Raw genomic sequence first — 12235 nt, forward strand, 5'->3', positions numbered from 1 at the left:
TGCTTCAACAGCACCTGTGATCAAAATATCCTCTGCTTCCCAATGCCTTATGTAACTCTTTGATGAGATGCTTCTCTCCTGCCTGCCCCCACAAGCCATGGCATTTACCAAAGGCCTACTCTTTTGGTTTGAATTCACCAATATGGCCTCAGTCTGAGAACTCCAAAGCACTTTATTCATAAAGCCTAATAAAGACATGTTCCCCAGTTCCTTTCTCTTTCTCTTTGCTTACAGGCTGCCTTAACTTCCCCACGGGGTCCCATGAGGTGTGACAGGTATTTCTTCTAGAAACTGCTAATAATAAACTTTTCTATTTCACTTGTTTTAAGGTCTTTTGCAGAACCATGGCTCACCATCCACATCCTATGCTCCACTTAACAAGTGTTAATTTGAAAAGTAATTTGCTATGCAGTGATAGGTGACTAATATGCATTTCATTCAATATATAGTATTCTCAGCTAGCCTCTGAGATTGAACCAGAAATGGTATTAGCAAGTTTGATTATATCCAGCTTGCTTAACATATTTTATCTCAGGTATCATGCCAGTGGAGGAATGCCTTTATGGAGTCCCCTGTGATCAACTGCAATTCCCAAGTTTCATTCTGTTTTATATGTAATAACCAGGTCAATCTATTATGCAAAGTGTGACAGGGTATCAACTCCTCCAGTGAACAGTTCGTAATTGTTGGCATTAATTCCAATTAATCCCCAAATAAGTCTAAACTGCCTCAAAACTTGTCCTTTGTAAATAATAAGATTTTCATTTATTCTATTAATTTTGGATGCAATATAAATGCAGTTTTTTCCTTTCTCATCACTTATCAAATCAAAACTAAAGATACATGTATTCTGTGTCAGCCATCATCTCTCAAAGCAAAATTTATTTATTCCTTAAAATATTTCCTAAAGCAGCACATGATTCCACTACCAATCAATGGTTTAAGATTGGATGCTTGTTGCAACATCATATCATCACTGTACATAAATCTCTTGTCTCAACATGGGGAAAACTGGTCCTCACCTCCAGGCAATTGAAGCTGTGCACATGACCTCAAATCTTCTTTCATGACCTAGAGCTTAGCATCTACTACAGAATGATTCCCTTCCCAGAGCAAACAACAAGTCTATCTCCTTACTTACAATTTTTTTTGGACATTTTCCTTCTTCACTCCATCTTTGAATTGAATTGTCAAGTCTAAATCATGTAGATTGGAATAACAGACCGGTTCCAAATAGGAAAAGGAGTATGTCAAGGCTGTATATGGTCACCCTGCTTATTTAACTTATATGCAGAGTATGTGTCATGAGGAATGCTGGGCTGGATGAAGCACAAACTAGAATCAAGGTTGTCGGGAGAAATATCAATAACCTCAGATATGCAGATGGCACCACTCTTATGGCAGAAAACAAAGAAGAACTAAAGAGCCTCTTGATGAAAGTGAAAGAAGAGAGTGAAAAAGTTGGCTTAAAGCTCAACATTCAGAAAACTAAGATCATGCCATCCAGTCCCATCACTTCATGGCAAGTAGATGGGGAAACAGTGGCAGGCTTTATTTTTGGAGCTCTAAAATCACTGCAGATGGTGACTGCAGCCATGATATTAAAGGACGCTTACTCCTTGGAAGGAAAGTTATGACCTGTCTCAGTTCAGTTCAGTAGCTCAGTCGTGTCTGACTCTTTGCGACGCCATGAATCACAGCACGCTAGGCCTCCCTGCTCATCACCAACTCCCAGAGTTCACCCAAACCCATGTCCATTGAGTCAGTGATGCCATCCTGACATCTCATCCTCTGTAATCCCCTTTTCCTCCTGCGCCCAATCCCTCCCAGCATCAGAGTCTTTTCCAATGAGTCAGCTCTTCACATGAGGTGGCCAAAGTATTGGAGTTTCAGCTTTAGCATCAGTCCTTCCAAAGAACACCCAGGACTGATCTCCTTTAGAGTGGACTTGGTGGATCTCCTTGTAGTCCAAGGGACTCTCAAGAGTCTTCTCCAACACCACAGTTCAAAAGCATCAATTCATCAGTGCTCAGCTTTCTTCACAGTCCAACTCTCACATCCATACATGACTACTGGAAAAACTATAGCCTTGACTAGACAGACCTCTGTTGGCAAAGTAATGTCTCTGCTTTTCAATATGCTATCTAGGTTGGTCATAACTTTCCTTCCAAGCAGTAAGCATCTTTTAATTTCATGGCTGAAATCACCATCTGCAGTGATTTTGGAGCCCCAAAAAATAAAGTCTAAAACTGTTTCCATTGTTTCCCCATCTATTTGCCATGAAGTGATGGGACCAGATGCCATGATCTTAGTTTTCTGGATATTGAGCTTTAAGCCAACTTTTTCACTCTCCTCTTTCACTTTCTTCAAGAGGCTTCTTAGTTCTTCTTCACTTTCTGCCATAAGTGTGGTGTCATCTGCATATCTGAGGTTATTGACATTTCTCCCCACAATCTTGATTCTAGCTTGTGCTTCTTCCAGCCCAGCGTTTCTCATGATGTATTCTGCATATAAATTAAATAAGCAGTGGTAGGGGCGGTGGCCAGGAGGAGCTACCCCACGCCTGAGGTCAGTGGCAGCGGCCGAGAGGAGCAACTCCACATCCAAGGAGCGGTGGCTGCGCAGGTGCAGGAGGGCTGAGAGGAGCTACTCCATGTTCAAGGTCAGGAGGGGTGGTGGTGAGGAGATACCCTTCATCCAAGGTAAGGAGCAGCAGCTGCACTTTGCTGGAGCAGCCATGAAGAGATACCCCATGTCCAAGGTAAGAGAAACCCAAGTAAGATGGTAGGTGTTGCAAGAGGGCATCAGAGGGCAGACACACTGAAACCATAATCACAGAAAACTAGTCAATCTAATCACACTAGGACCACGGCCTTGTCTAACTCAATGAAAGTAAGCCATGCCCTGTGGGGCCACCCAAGACGGGTGGACATGGTGGAGAGGTCTGACTGAATGTGGTCCACTGGAGAAGGGAATGGCAAACCACTTCAGTATTCTTGCTTTGAGAACCCCATGAACAGTATGAAAATGCAAAATGATAGGACCAGCCTAGATAGCATATTAAAGAGGAGAGATATTACTTTGCCAACAAAGGTCCATCTAGTCAAGGGTATGGTTTTTCCAGTAGTCATGTATGGATGTGAGATTTAGACTATAAATAAAGCTGAGTGCCAAAGAATTGATACTTTTGAACAGTGGTGCTGGAGAAGACTCTTGAGAGTCCCTTGGACTGCAAGGAGATCCAACCAGTCCATCCTCAAGGAGATCAGGCCTGAGTGTTCATTGGAAGGACTGATGATGAAGCTCCAATATTTAGGCCACCTGATACAAAAAGCTGACTCATTTGAAAAGACTCCAATGCTGGGAAAAATTGAAGGTGGGAAGAGAAGGGAATGACAGAGGATGAGATGGTTGGATGGCATCATGGACTCAATGGACATGAGTTTGAGTAAACTCCAGTTGGTGATGGATAGGGAGGCCTGGCGTGCTGCAGTCCATGGGGTTGCAAAGAGTCAGACTCAACTGAGTGACTGAACTGAACTGAATCATGTAGAGTTAACCAGCTTTAGCTTATTGAAGATAAATATTATAATAGAAAGTTATGTCCCATACTTTGAACTATTGCAACAGATACAAATGAGGGTGAACTACATATCAACAGATGGTTCACAAATTTTTAAAATGAAATCTAAAATTGAAAATAAGGAAAATATACAACTACATGTTTTCTCAACTCTAATCTGGAGAATTATCAATCCCAAGTATTTTTATTCACTTTTTAAAAATTGAAGCGTAGTTGATTTATACTGTTAATTTTCAGGTATATGGCAAAGTTATTTGGTTATACGTTCATATATATCTATTATTTTCAGATTTCCCTGTTATAGGCTATTACAAAATATAAAAATATACAGTAGGCCCTTACTGGTTATCTATTTTATATAGTGTGTATATGTTACTCACAACTTTCTAATTTATTCCTCTTCCCCTTTTCTCCTTTAGAAATCAAAAGTTTGTTTTGTATGTCTGTGGATCTACTTCTGTTTTGTAAATAAGTTAATTTGTATCATTTTTATAGACTTCAAATATAAGCAATATTGTATGATATTTACCTTACTCTGGTTTACTTCAGTTAGGAGGATAATCTTTAGGTTTATCCATGTTGCTGCAAACAGCATTGTTACATTATTTTTTTATGGCTAAGAAACATTGCGCTCTGTATATTTATATATACACACACACGTATATGTATATATACTGCATCTTCTTTATCCATTCATTGGCTGATAGACATTTAGGTTGCTTCTTTGTCTTGGCTATTATAAACATGGATGCTATGAACATTGGGGTGCATGTATCTTTCCAAATTATGTTTTTTTTCCAGATATATGTCCCAGAGTGTGATTTCTAAATCATATGACAGCTCTATTTTTAATTTTATAGGGAACATCCATAATGTTTTCTATAGTGACTCTACCAATTTATGTTCCCACCAGTAGTGTAAAAGGATTCCTTTTTTCCCACATGCTCTCTGGCAGTTATTATTTGTAGACTTTTTAGTGTTCAGTGAAGGCCATTCTGTTTGGTGTGACATGATACCTTGCTGTAGTTTTGATACGCATTTCTTCAATGATTAGAAATGTTGAACATATTTTCATGTGTCTTTTGGCTATGTGTATATCTTCTTTGAAGAAATATCTATTTAGATCTTCTGCCCATATTTTGATTTTTTTTAATATTGAGTTGTTTCTATTATTTGGAAATGAATCCAAAGGGGAAATGAGCAGGGATAAATTGGTGGTTCTGGGTTAAAATAAATTCACTACTATATATAAAATAGATAACTACAAAGACATTATTTTGCCAACAAAGGTTCACCTGGTCAAAGCTATGGTTTTTCCAGTAGTCATGTGTGGATGTGAGAGTTGAACTATAAAGAAAGCTGAGCACCAAAGAATTGATGCTTCTGAACTGTGGTGGTGGAGAAGACTCTTGAGAGGAGATCCAACCAGTCCTTCCTAAAGAAAATCAGTCCTGAGTATTCATTAGAAGGACTGATACTGAGTCTGAAATGCTGATAATTTTGTCACCTGATGTGAAGAACTGACTCATTTGAAAAGACCCTGATGCTGGGAAAGATTGAGTGTGGGACGAGAAAGGGATAAGAGAGGATGAGATGGTTGGATGGCATCACTGACCAATGGACATGAGTTTGAGTAGGATCTGGGAGTTGGTGAAGGAACTCCCAGCATGAGTTGGTGAAGGGAAGCCTGGCATGCTGCAGTCCACAGGGTCGCAAACAGTTGAACATGACTGAGAGACTGAAATGAACTGAATTGAACTGATACATTAATTAGTTGCATTTCTATACTCTATAAACAAAGTATTAGAAAGAAAAACTAAGAAATTAATCCCATTTACAATTGCTTTGAAAAGAATAAAATACCAAGGAATCAATTTAACCAAGGAGGTCAAAGACTTGTACTTTGAAAACTGTTAGGTAGTTAGAATAGGAAAAAGGAGTCCAGAATGGTGGTGGCTAAAAGACAAGGAAGGTAAAAGTTCATGAAAATAGAACAAAGGAAGGTCTGAGGACCAGAGTGAGGACCTCAGATAGAACAAACAGCACTCCTGGCTAGCCCAATTTACATAGGGCAGGCCCAGCGGGGAGGAGGAAAAACATATAAAAAAAGGAGCCAAAGAGCCAGGGTTTCTCTCTTTCTTTACATCTTTTGGGTCGGCCTGCCCTCACGCCTCGAGGATGTATTTTCCTTTATTTTCTCAATAAAACTGAGCTGTAACATGGAACTGTAACACTGATCTGTGCGAGAGCTGTGACATGGTCTGTCTGAGCCTTTTAACTTCCATTGCTTCAAATTTTTTTATGATGAAACAGAACCAAGGAAATTATACACTCCCATGACAAAATCTATAAGACATTGATAAAAAAAATTGATGATGATGCACATAAATGAAAAGATATATTGTGTTTCTGGATAGCAAGAATTAATGTTGTTAAAAGTCAATACTGAATAGTATAGCATTCTACAGGTTCAATATAATCCTTATCAAAATATCAATGGAATTTTCCCACAGAACTAGAGCAAACAATTCTTAATTTGTGTGCAACTACAAAAACTTCTAAACAGTCAAAGCATTTTTGAGAAAGAACAATACCATAGGTATCACAGTCTCTGATTTCAAATTATATTTCAAAGCTACAATAATCAAAAACAGTATAACACTGCCACAAAAACAAACACACAGATCAATGAAAAAGAATCAAGAGCCCAGAAATAAAACCACACTTACACAGTCAATTAATCTATGACAAAGGAGGTAAGAGTATACCATGGGAAAGACAGCATCTTCAGTAGATTTGAAGGTATCTGGAAAGACAGATAGCTATATGTAAAAGAATTAAATGAGACTATTTTACATCATATTAACAAAAACAATTCAAAATGGATTAAAGGCCTACATCTAAGCACAGAAGCCATAAAACTAGAAGCAAATGGCAGCAGTATACTTTTTGACATAAGACTTAGAATTATTTTGTGGATCTATCTCCTTTGTTGTCTATCTCCAAGGACAACAAAACAATTATTTTTTTTTAATGGACTTCATCAGACTAAACAGCTTTTGTACATCAAAGGAAACCATCAGTAAAAGGTAAAGGCAATTTAGTTAATGGGATAATATATTTGCAAATGGTAAATCTGTTAAGTAGTTAATAACCAAAATATACAAAGAACACATACAACTCAATGTCCAAAGAAAAGAAAAAAAGAAATGTAAAAGGAAGGAAAGAAATACAAAAGAAAGAAACAAGCAAATAAACAACTAAAAATGAACAGATGTCCTGAGTAGGCGTTTCTTAGAGAAGACCTACAGATGGCCAACAGACACATGAAAAGATTTTCAGCATCACTAATCACAAGGGAAATATAAATAAAAAACCAAAGGAACTATCACCACATACCTATAAGCATGGTTATTTTCAAAAAGACAACAAATAACAAATATTGTCAAGGATGTGAAGAATAGGGACCACTTTTGCACACTTGCTGGAATGCAAATTGGTACAGACACTCTGGAAAGCAGTGTGTTGATTTCTCACAAATTTAATGATAAAACCATATTATCCTGCAATTCTACTTATGAGTACTTATCTGAAAAAAAAATACAAGCCATAATTTTAAAAGATATATACACCTCTACATTTACTGGAATATTGTTTAACAAATCCAACATATCATTTAAAATATCCAATATGTGTTCTTCTGTGGATGAATGAAAAAAAGAAGATGTAGTATATGTGTATGGAGAACGGAATAGCAACCCACTCCAGTATTCTTGGCTGGAGAATTCTATGGACAGAGAAGCCTGGTGGACTATAGTCCACGGCGTACATAAAGTCAGACATGACTGAGCAATTAACATGCAGTATATATGTATAATGAAATACTACTCACCTGTTAAAAAAAAAATTAAGCCTTGCCATTTACAGCAAATGGATGGACCTTGAGGGTGTTATGCTAAATGAACTAAGTCTGACAGAGAAAGACTCAGACCATATGATTTCACTTATATATTGACTCTATAAAAACAAAACAAATGGAGAAACATAAAATAGGGACAGACATGCAGATACAGAAAATAGACAGGTGACTGCTAGAGGGGAGGGGAGCAAAGTGATGAGAAACAGATGAACGGGACTAAGAGGCAAAAATTTCTAGTTATAAAATATATAAGATATGAAGATGTAATCTGTAACACAGAGAATACTAGTCAATACTATTGCTATAAATTTGTATGGTGACAAATAATAATTTTATTGTGTTATTTCATAATGTACAAAATAATGAGCCAATACACTGTACAATGGAAACTTACATAATATAATAAGTCAATTATATTTCAATAAATGGATTAAAGGGCTCTTCAGGTGGCAAATCTGCCTGCAGTGAAGGAGATGCAGGAGACAAGTGTTTGATCCATGGGTTGGGAAGATCCTCTAGAGGAGGGCATGGCAACCCACTCCAGTATTCCTCCCTGCAGAATCCCCAGGGACACAGCATCCTAGTGGGCTACACTCCATAGGTTTGCAAAGAGTCAGACACAACTGAAGCAACTGAGCACAAATAAGATAAAATAGAAGGTGGGATGATTTGGGAGAATGGCATTGAAACATGTATAATATCATATAAGTAATGAATCGCCAGTCCAAGTTTGATGCAGGATACAGGATGCTTGGGGCTGGTGCACTGGGATGACCCAGAGGGATGGTACAGGGAGGGAGGTAGAAGGGGGGGTTCAGGATAAGGAGCACGTGTACACCCGTGACAGATTCATGTTGATGTATGGCAAAACCAATACAATACTGTAAAGTAATTAGCCTCCAATTAAAATAAATAAATTTAAATAAAAAAAGGAAAAAAAAAGAAAGTGAATTATGTCTCAATAAATCTAGTTATTTGAAAAAAAAAAGAAAAAAAATATTATATGCCTTATTTCAAGCTTCCCTTATTTGTTGTAAAAGTTATAATAATAATTTGTTGTATTTGTTAATTCCATTAGCATCCAAGGAGTCAAAGCATTTATATTTGATATTATATTATTCTTTGGTTACCAGTAAGGACAATTTCATAAATTTATCAATGGGAGACCTCAAGTGAAAAGAGTCAGGAAATATTTTCCTTCTCTTTTTTTAAAGCTCAGAAGTATAAATTTCTGTGGAATTTGGAAATTGGAGTATTAGAACTAGGAACAATCATGATGAGAACACTAACAATTAGTAAACATAACTTTAAAGAAGTTAATGATTCTAAGTTGAAGACCAACAGAGAAAAGGATATTCTGAGTCAGTCCTAAAAATCCTTCCCCACTTTCTTGCATTCATGCCTTCAATTCTCAAATAAAGGAACAAATTTCAAAGGCAAACCGGGGAGTTGTGAATTTTATATATGTAATCATGTATTTATGCACAGTAGTTCATCAGAACCTATAATCAAGAATTTTACATAATTTGCAGAACATTAGGAAATCATTAAGCAAGAACACTTTATTAATGGTTCTGTAAAATATGAAGGGGGCTTGTAAGAATTAGATTTTATTATAGTTAAATTGAATGTATATAATCTGAAGCAGACATTGTTGGTAGTAAAAATAGTTAATAACCTCTTACCCTCACAGAAAAGATACTTATCAAGAAAATTTTTATTTTATAATAATGATAATATTTTAGTATCACAGGAAATATTTTTTTTGAAAAATTCCTAAGGAAAACTATGCCTTGTTCTTAGTATGTATAACAACACTGCTGTTCTTCAACTGATTAGCCTACAATTGTAAGATACAATTTTATATTAATATTTCCAAAGACCGCCTTGTCATGTATTAAAATATGGTGTAAATTTTGTCAAGAAATGTCATGTAAACAAAAAATCATTGGGATATTCTCAGGAACTCCAGTTGGTTCTCTCTGAAGAAGATTCCCAAGGCATCTACAACTTAGTAAACTTGCCATAGCTTACAAACTCCTTATTTTTAAAGGTTTCAAATACTGATTTCCTGTCACAGGCAAAATAAAGTTATCTTCAGAGAAAGATTTGTATTCACCTTACATATTAAACAGAATTTTCTCTTTTTGGAATGAATACTTTAACTAGACTTATTTTTTTTTAAGGGAGCACTTATCAATTCTCTATTCCTTTCTTCAACTTAGGCTTTAGCTCTTAAAGAAGAGCCTAAACTTTTCACCATCACTTATCTGGAGTGATGTGGAGTGGAATGGAGAGATTTGACTTTCTTAGATTTCAGGCTTCCCTGGGTGATCAGATGGTTAAGAATTTGCCTAGAATGCAGGAGACCTGGTCCCTGAGTCAGGAAGATCCCGTGGAGGATAGAATGGCAACCCATTCCAGTTTTCTTGCCTGGAGAATTCCATGGACAGAGGAGCATGGCAAGCTCTGGTTCATGGGATTGCAAAGAGTCAGACATGATTCAGTGACTAACATTTTCACCTTCACTTTAGGCCCAAAGGGTAAAAGGCTCCTTATATTTCCATCAATGTCTTGGTTAATCTACACATGAAGAGAAGATGAGGGGGATGAGCTCTCTGTTATATATCAAGATTATTTGGTTTCCATTTCAGCCTTCATTAGTGTTACCTAAAATGAGACTTTTTATATACTGTATGCCTTTACCAATTCTCACCATCTAAAACATAATTAACAAAAAGTTAACTCATTATTGGATACCATATACTGTGCTGCGCTTAGTCACTCAGTCATATCTGACTCTCTGTGACCCCATGGACTGTAGCCCACCAGGCTCCTCTGTACATAGGGATTCTCCAGGCAAGAATACTGGAATGGGTTGCCACACTCTCCTCCAGGGGATTTTCCCAACTGAGGGATTGAACCAAGGTCTCCTGCATTACAGGAGGATTCTTTACCATCTGAGCTGCCAGGGAAGCCCATTGGATAACATGTATGTTCTAAATTTTAAAATATTTATGTCTTTATTACCTCATGAATTTTTTACATATTGTGCTTCAGTTCAGTCACTCGGTCGTGTCCAACTCTTTGCGACTCCATGAATTGCAGCACGCCAGGCCTCCCTGTCCATCACCAACCCCTGGAGTTCACCCAAACTCCTGTCTATCGAGTCGGTGATGCCATCCAGCCATCTCATCCTCTGTCATCCCCTGCTCCTCCTGCCCCCAATTCCTCCCTCTTTTCCAATGAGTCAACTCTTCTCATGAGGTGGCCAAAGTACTGGAGCTTCAGCTTTAGCATCAGTCCTTCCAAAGAACACCCAGGACTGATCTCCTTTAGAATGGGCTGGTTGGATCTCCTTGCAGTCCAAGGGACTCTCAAGAGTCTTCTCCAACATCACAGTTCAAAAGCATCAATTCTTCGATGCTCAGCCTTCTTCACAGTCCAACTCTCACATCCATACATGACCACTGGAAATACCATAGCCTTGACTAGACAGACCTTTGTTGGCAAAGTAATGTCTCTGCTTTTGAATATGCTATCTAGGTTGGTCATAAATTTCCTTCCAAGGAGTAAGTGTCTTTTAATTTCATGGCTGCAGTCACCATCTGCAGTGATTTTAGAGCCTTCCCAAAAAAATAAAGTCTGACACTGTTTCCACTGTTTCCCCATCTATTTCCCATGAAGTGATGGGACCAGATGCTGTGACCTTAGTTTTCTGAATATTCAGCTTTAAGCCAGCTTTTTCACTCTCTTTCTTTTTCATCAAGAGGCTCTTTAGTTCCTCTTCACTTTCTGCCATAATGGTGGTATCATCTGCATATCTGAGGTTATTGATATTTTTCCTGGCAATCTTGATTCCAGCTTGTGTTTCTTCCAGCCCAGTGTTTCTCATGATGTACTCTGCATATAAGTTAAATAAGTAAGGTGACAATATGCAGCCTTGACATACTCCTTTTCCTATTTGGAACCAGTCTATTGTTCCATGTCCAGTTCTAACTTTTGCTTCCTGACCTGCATACAGGCTTCTCAAGAGGCAGGTCAGGTGGTCTGCTATTCCCATCTCTTTCAGAATTTTCCACAGTTTATTGTGATCCACACAGTCAAAGGCTTTGGCATAGTCAATAAAGCAGAAATAGATGTTTTTTTCTGGAACTCTCTTGCTTTTTTGATGATCCAGCGGATGTAGGCAATTTGATCTCTGGTTCCTCTGCCTTTTCTAAAACCAGCCTGAACATCTGGAAGTTCACGGTTCACGTATTGCTGAAGCCTGGCTTGGAGAATTTTGAGCATTTCTTTACTAGTGTGTGAGATGAGTGCAATTGTGCGGTAGTTTGAGCATTCTTTGGCATTGCCTTTCTTTAGGATTGGAGTGAAAACTGACCTTTTCCAGTCCTGTGGCCACTGCCGAGTTTCCCAAATTTGCTGGCACATTGAGTGCAGCACTTTCACAGCATCATCTTTCAGGATTTGGAGTAGCTCAACTGGAATTCCATCACCTCCACTAGCTTTGTTCGTAGTTATGCTTTCTAAGGCCCACTTGACTTCATATTCCAGGATGTCTGGCTAGATGAGTGATCATACCATCGTGATTATCTTGGTCATGAAGAGCTTTTTTTGTACAGTTCTTCTGTGTATTCTTGCCAATATGGTGTAGGCATCATATTGTGCTTACATAATTTCAGAAACAAAGAAAACCTACTTGAGAAATCAAATTATATTGTTCATTTTTG

The sequence above is a fragment of the Bubalus bubalis genome, chromosome 7, assembly GCF_019923935.1.
Source record: "Bubalus bubalis isolate 160015118507 breed Murrah chromosome 7, NDDB_SH_1, whole genome shotgun sequence".
In the NCBI taxonomy this organism is placed as follows: Eukaryota; Metazoa; Chordata; class Mammalia; order Artiodactyla; family Bovidae; genus Bubalus; species Bubalus bubalis.